At 37.7% G+C, this 11,728-nt stretch overlaps 1 pseudogene; it reads right to left on the bottom strand.

The window, feature by feature from the left end:
• Window positions 1-5,297: 5,297 nt before the first annotated feature.
• On the bottom strand, window positions 5,298-5,623 carry LOC131756367 (cytochrome c oxidase subunit 6A1, mitochondrial pseudogene; annotated as a pseudogene).
• Between the last annotated feature and the right edge of the window lie 6,105 nt (window positions 5,624-11,728).

Raw genomic sequence — 11,728 nt, 5'->3', positions numbered from 1 at the left:
AAATTAAAAAAAAAAAAATACAAAAAAAGGCCCAAACTTCTTTGGGGAGGAGATTTGTAAGTGCTTTAAGAACAATTATAGGGCATGAATAAAAAGAAATTCTAAAATGAAAAAAATTTTCCTATTTTGATGCAGTCAACACTGTCCAAAACACCATTTCCAGAAAGTCTTTATTTTCCTCTTGCCTTCATTAGACCTCTGAAAAATCTTCATTTTTCATTTTTAAAAATTGTGGTAAACATTAACAGTCATATATAAATCTTTTTGTAAGTAAAATCTCATTTCCAGGGAAGTATTTTTGTTACTGAGTTCTGGACAGATCACTGGTTAAAATTAATTTGTGGATCATAGTAGTATCTGGCATTATATGAATCTTAATACCATCCTACTCCTGAGTGCCTATCCCAAAGCTGAGTGCTTTCTATGAGAAAATGTGTTTTTCCTCTTTAATGCTAGTTTGCATGAAATCTTCTGGTTTACATTTTTAAGAGGTGATGTGCACCATTGTATGAGCATGAAACATATTTGCAGAGTGCTCCTTTCTTATACTTGGATTTATCCCAGCCATTAAACTTAAAGTTTAATCTTGTCTATGACTTGTGACATGGTTGCTTGCCAGCAATATAAGAATTTCATAGCTCAAGCCAATTTATTTAATACTTAAAATATTTGCACTTTTCTTCCAAGAGTATATCAGAAGGAGTATTTGTGTTTCAGGATCTTAACTATCTCAGTTAATACCTCTTAGAAAAATGAATGGGTAGATATTGAAAGAGGCAGAAGACATTGATCATTGCCTATGTAGAGGTACATATTCTCCATTTATTCCTTCCCAAGAGAATCTCAGTTTTGTTTCATTCATTACCCTTTTATTACACAACCAAGTACCTCAGGGAAAGTTGACCTTGAGTGGCCATAATTCCATCACTCTACCACCTCAAACACTGGAACAAAAATGAGCATGCAACTCAATTTCAACCAAACACATTTGAGGGGGAATTTGCTGGGGATTCAGAAAGAAGTTCTCTCTCTTTTATGAGAGAGCTCTGAAAGTTACTTTTTTCTTCTCTTGGCTGTGGTCATTTGCTGTTGTGGGATTTGTATCTTCTGAAGCTATTCTGCTCCATCCTGAGGAGTGGGACAGAGCTGAGAAAACTGTTGGGGAACCCAACCAGAACCACTGGATAATGCCTCCTCCAAAGTTCACCTTACCTCTGAATTTCCAGCTATGAAAGCCAATAGTTTCCTTAATGTTTAATCCATTTTGAGCTTCCTATTACTTGTGACTGGGAACATGGTAAATGATACAGAAATACTCTGAATTTATGTACATAAGTATATTAATGCAGTTATCAACACCTAATATTTGTGTAAAGATTTTGGGGTGTCTTTGAATGAGTCCCTTGGAATTATAATTGAGTTTCTCACCTTTATATTTATTACTACTGTATTCCAATCCTACATTTTTGGAATGGTAACAGAATTAAAAGGAGACAAGGAAAAAAACAGGGCATTCATTGTTAACTATGATTATTTCATCAAACATGATCTCTTTTTAGTTATTGGGATACATTCAAGGAAATGAATCCAAGCCATAAATTAAAAGGAATCCTCTAGCCTCTAGGAATCAGTATTAAATTGTACCATATGATTTTAGAAACACTTATGAATTCATGCTGATTGAGGTTTGAAAGCTAACTTTGATTCCCATTCCTTTTGAATAATGTCAGGTATTTTCACAAAGCAATGCTTTCCTACCCCATCTACAATTATGGTAATACTCTAACCATCTGATCAAGAAAATCTATACTGGAATTCAATAAAGCTTTTTAGTAAATTTTCAGTTTATTTATTATGAGATCAAAACCCTAGAGATAAAAGAAATAGAGTCACATAGCTCTGTAAGACATACTACTTATTCAGTTCAAAGAAATTCTTCTTGTACATCTGGATTCAAGAACCTTTGCAATACTTCCAAGGTATCCAAAGTAGAACGTAAGTGCCTGGGGGAGGGCTCTCTGTGTGTGGTCAACATTTTGTGTGTGATGAAACCTATATGGGTTTTCACTTTCTTTCCTCCAAGAAATATATGTATTAATGGGAAAAGAGAAATCAGCATAAAGTGAAGTGCTAGTAGCAATGATTTATCCAATACTTATTGTGGCCAAGACTTTTACATTTGTTATATTTAAGTTTCATAAGAAGTTTTGTTTTATAGATGAGGAAATTAAAGCTTGGAGAAACTAACTTGTGAAGCTTCCTTGAGAAGCTAAGTGGAGGAATGGGGATGTAAGGCCAGGTCTGGGTGCCTCTGGAGCCCATGCACTTAACTGTGATGTCATGCTACTTGAGAATACTAAATCAGGCCAAATGGGGTGGAGACAGGAATTCAGAGCTCCTGAATTTCAGACCGGTCTGCACTTCTCTCATCTGGCTATTCAAAGTGAATGTAGTTTCAGAATTAGAGAACTTGGTAGCATAAACATTGCAAATCAGTAGCAGAGCAGAGCTGCTTGGATTCTTAATTCACCTCTGCCATTTACTGAGCATATCAGCTTGCACACCTTATTTATCTTCTCTGAGCCCCTACTTCTATCTCTTGAGCATGGAAAGAATACAAATTTCACTGTCTACATCATAGCTTTTGAGGAGTCAGCCAAATTGTATTAACTATAAAGTACAAAAAAAGTATGCATTATCATTATTTTGTAATTTTCTCATCCCTTCTTACTGTTTTTCCACACCTGGAAACACTAAATTTTATAATGAAAGACATCTATTATTGTTGTTGTTGTTGCTAGTAATCTCATATAAAGAGAGATTGACTATGCATTATTTGCGGAGGGAGTAAGAAAAAGGCAAAATGTTCCAGGGTTCATGCTCATTTGGGGAAACCCGATAATCTAGTGCTGGAATAAGACTTTGACCTCAACAGAATAGCCAAAGGGCTATGCCACCAAGAAAAACCCTATTTTTAAAAAGGGAAACATTCCATTTCAATTTTCTCATTTGTAAGATGTAGAGCAGAATTTAAAAGATGCCTTTTCACCCCCACCCCACCAAAAAAGGAAAATAAATCTTATTGATGTAGCATATGCATTAGACAATTTTATACCCTTTCTACACTTGGATGAACAAAGGACATATTTTCATGATGTATAATTGCTTGAAATGGAAAGATTATGGAGAAACTTACATGTAAAACAATTGAAAAAAAGTAGAAGATAAAAATCCTACTTACAAAGTCAATTAGAACAATTCATTAATAGAGATATCCTGCCCAAGTAATGAGTTCCGGATCTAATGGATTCCTTACCACACAGATATTCCAAGTGCAATGTTAGTATGACTGTTTTTTAACGCTGATGTTTCGCTCAGATCGATTTTTCTAGAATTGAGTGCAGTTAAAACCTAGGTTTCAAATACCAGCCAATTAGGGATACAGTTTGCTGGATTTTCATCATGCAGAAAGGTATTATGAAATAATAGAAAAAGCTCTAAGATACAGACGATCTAGGTTCTAGTACCTAATGGATCTACGAAAGTAACTATGTAACACATTTTTTTTTAACATCTTTTTTTTTTTTAAATTTATTTATTTTTGGCTCTGTTGGGTCTTCGTTTCTGTGCGAGGGCTTTCTCTAGTTGCGGCGAGTGGGGGCCACTCTTCATCGCGGTGCGCGGGGCTCTCACTGTCGCGGCCTCTTGCGGAGCACAGGCTCCAGACGCGCAGGCTCAGTAGTTGTGGCTCACGGGCCCAGTCACTCCGCAGCATGTGGGATCTTCCCAGACCAGGACACGAACCCGTGTCCACTGCATCGGCAGGGAGATTCTCAACCACTGCACCACCAGGGTAGCCCCTTTTAACATCTTTATTGGAGTATAATTGCTTTACAATGGTGTGTTAGTTTCTGCTTTACAACAAAGTGAATCATGTAACACATTATGTTTGAAGATTTCAATTTTAACATCTGTTAAATGGAAATAACAATATAAGCTTGGTTTACTTTAAGCTTATTATAAACGCAAAATAAAATAGGCTCTGTAGTGCTTGGTAAATTGTAAATACCAAATTAGAATTCTATTAATCACCGTCCCCAACGTTTCTGTGCATACCTTTAGTTATTGTTGAAGTTTTAGAAAACAAAAATTCTAGTTGCTCTTTCATGTTGGCATTCTGAATGGGATGTATACTAATGCTCGAAATATAGTTGAATCAAATAGCTATTTGCTGTCTCAGTTTTTTGGGGGAACACATATACCATAAATTATTTGGAAAAATGGTTTTAAAAGCAATCTATGAGGCCTTTATACTCTGGCTCTTGTTACTTAGAGGAAAACCTTGGCGAATCCTTTGAATGTGAATTGTTACAATGCTAACTATTACCTAAAATTTATATTAATTCTAATATTTCTTTATGTATATTCAGGAATGGTCTGTATACATAAAAAGACCCATAACTACTTTGAGTATTAAAATATTTCTATTATTTCTTTGAAAACAAGACAAAAATTAAATTAGCAAACCTTTTCCCTTTCACCATTCTGGCAGCCTACTCATGTGAACCGAAATATGGATAAGGAAGCATATCTGGTTCTAATTTCTGAACTCAACACCAGATGTTGTTTTCAAGGTTTGCCTTTTAAAAAAAATCTAACTTTCATGAAGCCATCTCAGTCCAAGGGGTAGGGTGAATCACTGCAGATTAAAATTTTGAATTTATATTGTACTATTAAACCATGCTTATAAGGAACATCTCCAGTGAATCATCCAAAATGACCAAAAAGACCTTTTCAATATAAATATATACGCTGCTCATATATTGTCAAATCTTTTAAAATAGAATATGGGATGTGTAATTTTTCTGAAATAGAAACACCATGTTCCTTATGAAGGCCCTCACACACTGCAGGAGGAGAGAGAGGACCTTGGGAAAAGTTGTATCACAGGAGCCTTGTGAGACAGTCAGTTCTGTGATCTGTATTTGCTCTACAAGTTTGTGCCATGGACAAATGTGAGTCATATGTTACTGCTGAGTATAGGGAATCTCCAGCCATTCATGAAATCAAAACATATTTACCTTCTTTTTCCAGCTCATGACCAAGTTATTTATTTAAGCCATCTCCTGCTATAAGCAAAGGGATGGAAGATCAGTATAATGGTCATCAAGTATAATGGTCATCACTGGATACAAGGAGGTGAGCTTAAGGTCCCGTACAATTTTCTGGTCCATGTGTGCGGAGTAATGGTCCAAACCAGTGCTGTGGTCTTCACTGGGTATTGGTCCAGGTTCTCTTTATTCGTCTTCATAGCCAATTGGAAGCGGATTCACATGAGGGTTATGGAAAGTGTATGGTTACCATCACCCCAGGGAAAGGGCTTGGACCTGGTGCGGATATAGGGGTAGGCGACGAACTCGGGTCTCTCCTCCTCTCCGTGGTGCGACTTCAGGAAGACGTTCAGCACGCTCACTCCCACCCAGGGGAGTGCCACGAAGTAGGTGAGGGCCTTCCACGTGTGAGCTGAGCCCTCCTCGCTGTGGGCGTCACTCTACATAGGCTGGCTCAAGAGCCGGGAATGACCTAGCAGCCCAGAAACCCGGGATCCAGCTGCCGCTGCCATCTTCGACCAGGACCCATATTTACCTTTTCAATAATCTTTTCCAAGTTGTTGCCCAACAGTCTTTTTCAGGCTCTTTGTAGTTGAAAGGAAATGCAATATTTGACAACTTCAAGTAGGCTCTTAACCAAACAGAATAAGCAAATGTTGAAATGCTGATGGTTATTTACGTAGTTATACCTGTAGTTACTTATGTGTTGCTCTTTCCTTAAAAATAAGTATTAGGGATATGTATATTTCTGTATTTATATTAATATGGCATTTAGTGAGTTTTATCTTATTTGAATATGCTAAAAGCAGATGAGAATTGTGAATGGGGTTGTACATAAACTACTACTAAAGAGCATCTACTAACATTAATTCAACAAACAAGGGTTGAGGGCACTTGGAAGAGGAGATCTAAGATGCATGTGTATAAAGCAGAATCTATAAATAAAGAGAAACAAACATGAAAAACTGTAATCATGTATCATAAGAACTCAGAGTATTGGGTAGACTTTCAGTCATTCTTCATTTATTCAGCAGTGTTTATTGATCATCTGTTATATGCTGGGCTTCAGAGATACCATGGGGCAAAGGCAGCAAGACAGACACAGGCCTTTCCTCTTGGAGCTTACATTTCCATTTGTCCACGGGACATTTTCACCCAGATGTACATAAAAAACAATGTATGTAAAATTGACCTAATGATGTCTGCCCTGAAGTCAGCTTTTCCTTCTGGTATCCTCACTTTTGTTAATGGCACTTCGATTCCGTCAATTTCTGAGGCCTCAGACTTCAAATTGTCATCTCTTTTCCTTTTCCTCTCATAATGGTACTGTTGAGCTTGCTTTCCAAATACTTTGCCATCTTCTCTTTTATGTCCTCACTCTCCCCTTTTAGTTCCTCACTACCTTTAACCTGGCATATTGCAAAGTCTATCTGATTTTACTTGTCTTCAATTTTTTTCCTCTCTCATTTATGTGGATAAAGCTGTTAGATAATTCTTCTTATACTAATCACATCACCACCTTGTTCAGGAGCCCTCAATGTCTCCCTAGTCTTTGTCTAATTAAGCAAAATCTCCCCAGTCTGTTATTTATGCCTACCATAATAGCCCTGATCCCACTAACCAATGAATATAATTTATATTTATGTCCAAATTACAATGGTGCTGAGCTCCCCCCTGCAGAGGATATTCCTTAAACTTCTGGTTCTTATTATCTAACTTTGCTTTGGATTAAAAAAAAAAAAGAAAACGAAAACGAAAGCTGTTTCCAGCTTGTGTATTGGGTTTTCCTGAAGATTGTTGTATTCCTTTATATTCCAATAACAATGGCACAGGCCTTCTTCTGCCTCTCTGATTATGTGCTCTTTTGTCTATTTTCCATTCTTGATTGTGAGAACCTACAGAATGAAACTGACAAGGCAAGGGCCTCCTAGGTGGCTGGAGAAAGGGAAGAAATGGCATGGAAAAGCAAGACTCCTCTTGAGCCAGTTGGTGGATGGGAAAGGCTGGCAACAGTCATACATTAATAATTTTGATCCCAATCACACCCATTTGCCAGCTGTAGTCAACACTTGGCATCTTCCAACTTCTTCCTTTCTGCTTTCCTCTTGTCAACGCCTGCTTCATAAAAAGCTCAATGAAGGAGCTGACCGCTGTTCTATCATGAGAACATTGACACTCGTGCCAAGAGCTGGCTCCCAAGGCTGACTCCTGGACCTCACCCTACAGATGAATGGGACTGTAGGCTCTTCCCCCAAACACATCTGATTTCTTGTCCCCGTGTCTTCCCTCTTTCTAAATGGTATCTTCTCATTTCTGCCTGTTATAGTCCTGTCATTCAAGTTCCATATCTCATGCCAGCTACTCTCTGATGCTTTTTCCAATCTCTTTAACAGCAGGGTGATCATACCCTATGTCAAAGAAGCATTCCCAGGCTTCCCTGGTGGCGCAGTGATTGAGAATCTGCCTGCCAATGCAGGCGACATGGGTTCGAGCCCTGGTCTGGGAAGATCCCACGTGCCGCGGAGCAACTAGGCCCGTGAGTCACAACTACTGAGCCTGCGCATCTGGAGCTTGTGCTCTACAACAAGAGAGGCCCGCGCACCGCGATGAAGAGTGGACCCCGCTCGCCGCAGCTAGAGAAAGCCCACGCACAGAAACGAAGACCCAACACAGCCAAAAATAAATAAATAAATGAATTAAATTAAAAAAAAAAAAGCATTCCCAATTACCTTGAATAATCTGCATTATTCAAGACTAATTTCCCCATATCATTCAGAAAGGGTGACAAGCATTTCTATTTATCATCCCCCATGTGGGGATTGCCACATGATAATAGCATAAAGAGAATTTATAATTTACTTCATCTTCATACTTTGAAAATATGTAATTCATGATAAATTCTAAACATTTTGAAAGATGTACATTATTTTGAAATCTGTGTGTAAAAGAACACCTGAAATACCTCTATTTGTCCATAACTCTGCTGTAATCTAACTGAAGAATATCAGGATTATAGGCATAAAAGGTAACTCTATATGATATAGGAATATTCAGTAAAAAAGTTCTTATGAAACTAGGGCAAACAGCAGTGTCCTTCAGGAGCTAGTTTTCTATATACAGTATGAGACTATTTATTGTACTTGGGAAGCTCACTGTGCAGTGTTTGGAAAGGTCTGGAAAAACCCTGCAACCCATACTCCATTTGGGGCCTATTTTCCCCTTGGGGTATTAGTAAAATTTGATTTAAAGTTTATCTCCTCTTTCTTTGTCTACTTTACTTCTCTGTTAAAACCTGCAGTCGCAGCTGCCCTCCTGTCACCTGTTTTAATAACTAAGTTAAAAAGTGAATAAATTTAGTGATTCATCTACATGAACTGAAGCAGCTTGGGGTTCTGTAACTTCATGGAAGATATTAGGTGAATGGGGTCTCACTGTGGAGTGAGAGACTTTTGTTAGCACTCTTTTTTCTCCTCTCCTTCCATTTTCCTTTAATTTCCACTCCTGTCCATACCTCTCTGATATAACCAGGAAATTCTTCCACTTGGTCTTGCAGAACAGTTTGAAGAGCAGCCTTACTTGTATCTTTAATCCCAAGAGACTATGAAATTTTTTTCTGAAGAATTTCAGTGTCTTCCCTGAAAAGAATTCTGGTCAACACAATTTTTCTTTTCATTTTTTCTCTTATACTAAGGCAGACTAGAAATCAGGACTCAAATCACATTGGTGGAATTAACATACATTTATGTGATAACATGAAGACACAGTCATTTTTATTTTTGGAGCTAGTGGCAGGAACAGATTGTGTCTGTTGCGCATGATTGTGTGGTGCCTAATCCAGTACCATAAAGTGAAGGTTTGGTTTTCTTCTTTATAATTACAGTTTTAAAACTGAGGTATAGTTAATTTACAATGTTGTGTTAGTTTCGAGTATACAGCAAAGTGATTCAGTTACACATATCTATCTATCTCTTCTTTTTCAGATTCTTTTCCATTATAGGTTATTACAAGATACTGAGTAGAGTTCCCTGTGCTATATAGTAGTAGGTCCTTGTTGTTTACCTCTCTTATATATAGTACTGTGTATATGTTAGTCCCAAACCCCTAATTTATCTCCCCCTGCCCCATCCCTTTTGGTAACCATGTTTGTTTTCTATGTCTGTGAGTCCATTTCTGTTTTGTAAATAAGTTCATTTGTATGCTACTGGTGGAGGTTACATATAACTTAGATATCAGACAATTATATCAGTTACTTCTGTGAATGTGGCCCACACTCTAGAGACTGTCCACTGCAATGACCAGGCAAGTCTGTTTCTTAGGATACATTTTAAAACCTGAGGGCAATGTATGTTTAACATTTTCAGAACAGTGAGCCAATAATTCAAGGTACTTAGATTACCTCCCTGGGTTGATATAAAAATATTATTTGTCACTAGTTGCTTAATAAAACTATAGTGAAACAGTTCTATGGGCAAGTTCTTCCCCTGAAAGGAAAGGCTAAAGGTGTTAGGTGTTTGATGTGCCAGAAAATTTCAAAGACTCTCACATATACTGCCAGCCCTTTGGGGGAAAATGGTTCTAAACTGATATCCAGTTACTGTTTAATACATAAGGTTTTCTAATTAAATTTTGGAATTTGAAAATAAAATTTTTCTGAGTCTAAACTTTGTGTCATGGTTTTTAAAAAGCAAGAAAAAGGAGGAATTATAGAGAAAAGAACTGAAAAATGGTCCAAATTGATTTCAAGAAATTTAACATTTCTGTCTTTATTGAATTTTTATCTTCAAGAATTTGCCAAAAAAGAACATACCAAGTCTATTAGTGGTGCCATAGAAGGAGGACAATGTATTAATCATGAAGGCATGAAATAAATAAAATAATGGCAGTTTTCTACTTTGAACAAAAGACTTGCTATTTTAGTGGCAAGAATAAGTGAGCAAATACACAAATAAATCTAATGTAAACAATAAGGAGCCTTTGACTGCTTTTGCAGTGATTATTTTTGGAGTGATTATTGATCCAAATGCTATCCGCTGACTGAAGCTATCCTAGCTAATGTCTCCAAATACTCAACTCTTCCGCAGTAGTTTTGTAGCTGAGGCTTTCTGAGTGCCTGTGGGAATAGCTGGGTTGGTGGCATTTACCAAGACATTTTTCTTAGTTTACACATTTGTTTTGACTTGAAAAACTTATAGCTTGGGATTTAGCCCTGAGCTCATGGGCTAACCACATTGGTTTACTTCTGTCTCATTCCTAGTATTTGCACCTAACTTCTGCTTTAAGAAGAAAGAAAAATTTTCACAGAGAATCCCAGATTCAAAGAGCATGAAGATACATAATAAATTGCAATGCATCAAAAATCAGGAGATCAAGAAGATTGCTCTCCATGTTCTCCTAATTTCCTCATGGGCTGCCCTCACACTGTGTTTCCTTAGTTTTGTTTGTTGAAATCGCCATGGCATCTATCATTTTTATGCAACAAAGTGAAATGAACACATCATTGTGATTTCTGAGAACTCTTGTTCCTTCACTTAAGATGAGTTAGCTGACAAATCCACTCTGTACTTTTCTTAATATTTATATTACATGGATCCTTTGAGAAAAGCAAACTTTTATTTAGACCTACTTAATTAGATAATCTAGAAGATGATCAATCATTGGATTTTCCTTAGAGAGTCAAATTGTGAGTGAATTTTATTAATTAAAAAATTGTCGAATGACAACAACCTAATATACCATATGTACACTTTTATGGGCATATAGGCATATATATTTAAACAGATGCATTTGATTTTAGTAGTGCCCATGTCATTGTTTATCTTTGCAGGAAATTCACCTGGAGCAACTGAGTGTTGGCGCACTGTGCTCTGTTTGTAAGGCAATTATTAATCTGCGTGAGAATGTAGCAGGATCTCACCCATCCCAATGTTTGCCTTTATTGCTTAACGAAGAGGTCTGTTTAAAAACTAATTTTAACTTTCTGGTAAACAGTTCTTCACACCTATGCCCTTTCTTTAAAATTTCACCCATTGGGGGCTTCCCTGGTGGCGCAGTGGTTGAGAATCCGCCTGCCGATGCAGGGGACACGGGTTCGTGCCCCGATCTGGGAAGATCCCACATGCCGCGGAGCGGCTGGGCCCGTGAGCCGTGGCCGCTGAGCCTGCGCGTCCGGAGCCTGTGCTCCGCAACGGGAGAGGCCACAACAGTGAGAGGCCCGTGTACCACAAAAAAAAAAAAAAAAAAATTTCACCCATTAACTTCAAAATGGAAAATTTCCTTCCAGACTAAGGTGCGGGACATATCTGGGTATAAGTGGCTGTGCTTTATGGCACATTTCACATGATTCTGTAAAGGACTAGTCCAAAGATACTCTGAAAGAATGATTAAAGATCACATCAGTGATTTTGTCAGAAGGACAAGCACAGGTACCTGCTGGTCGATATCTGTCTTCTGTACGGTGCAGAAGGGAAGGAGAAAGGGATTGACGTCAAAAAACCAGCGCTGGGACCTGGCTTTACCACCATGGGCATGTTATTCTGCCCTGACATCTCCTTTTCCTTAAAGATTTGCTTCAAACATTAAAAGTAATATACATAAAGTGTCTAGCAAAAGGTGCCTGG

Source organism: Kogia breviceps, chromosome 4 (assembly GCF_026419965.1).
Source record: "Kogia breviceps isolate mKogBre1 chromosome 4, mKogBre1 haplotype 1, whole genome shotgun sequence".
Classification (NCBI taxonomy): Eukaryota; Metazoa; Chordata; class Mammalia; order Artiodactyla; family Physeteridae; genus Kogia; species Kogia breviceps.
This window is presented reverse-complemented; position numbering and strand designations above follow the sequence as displayed.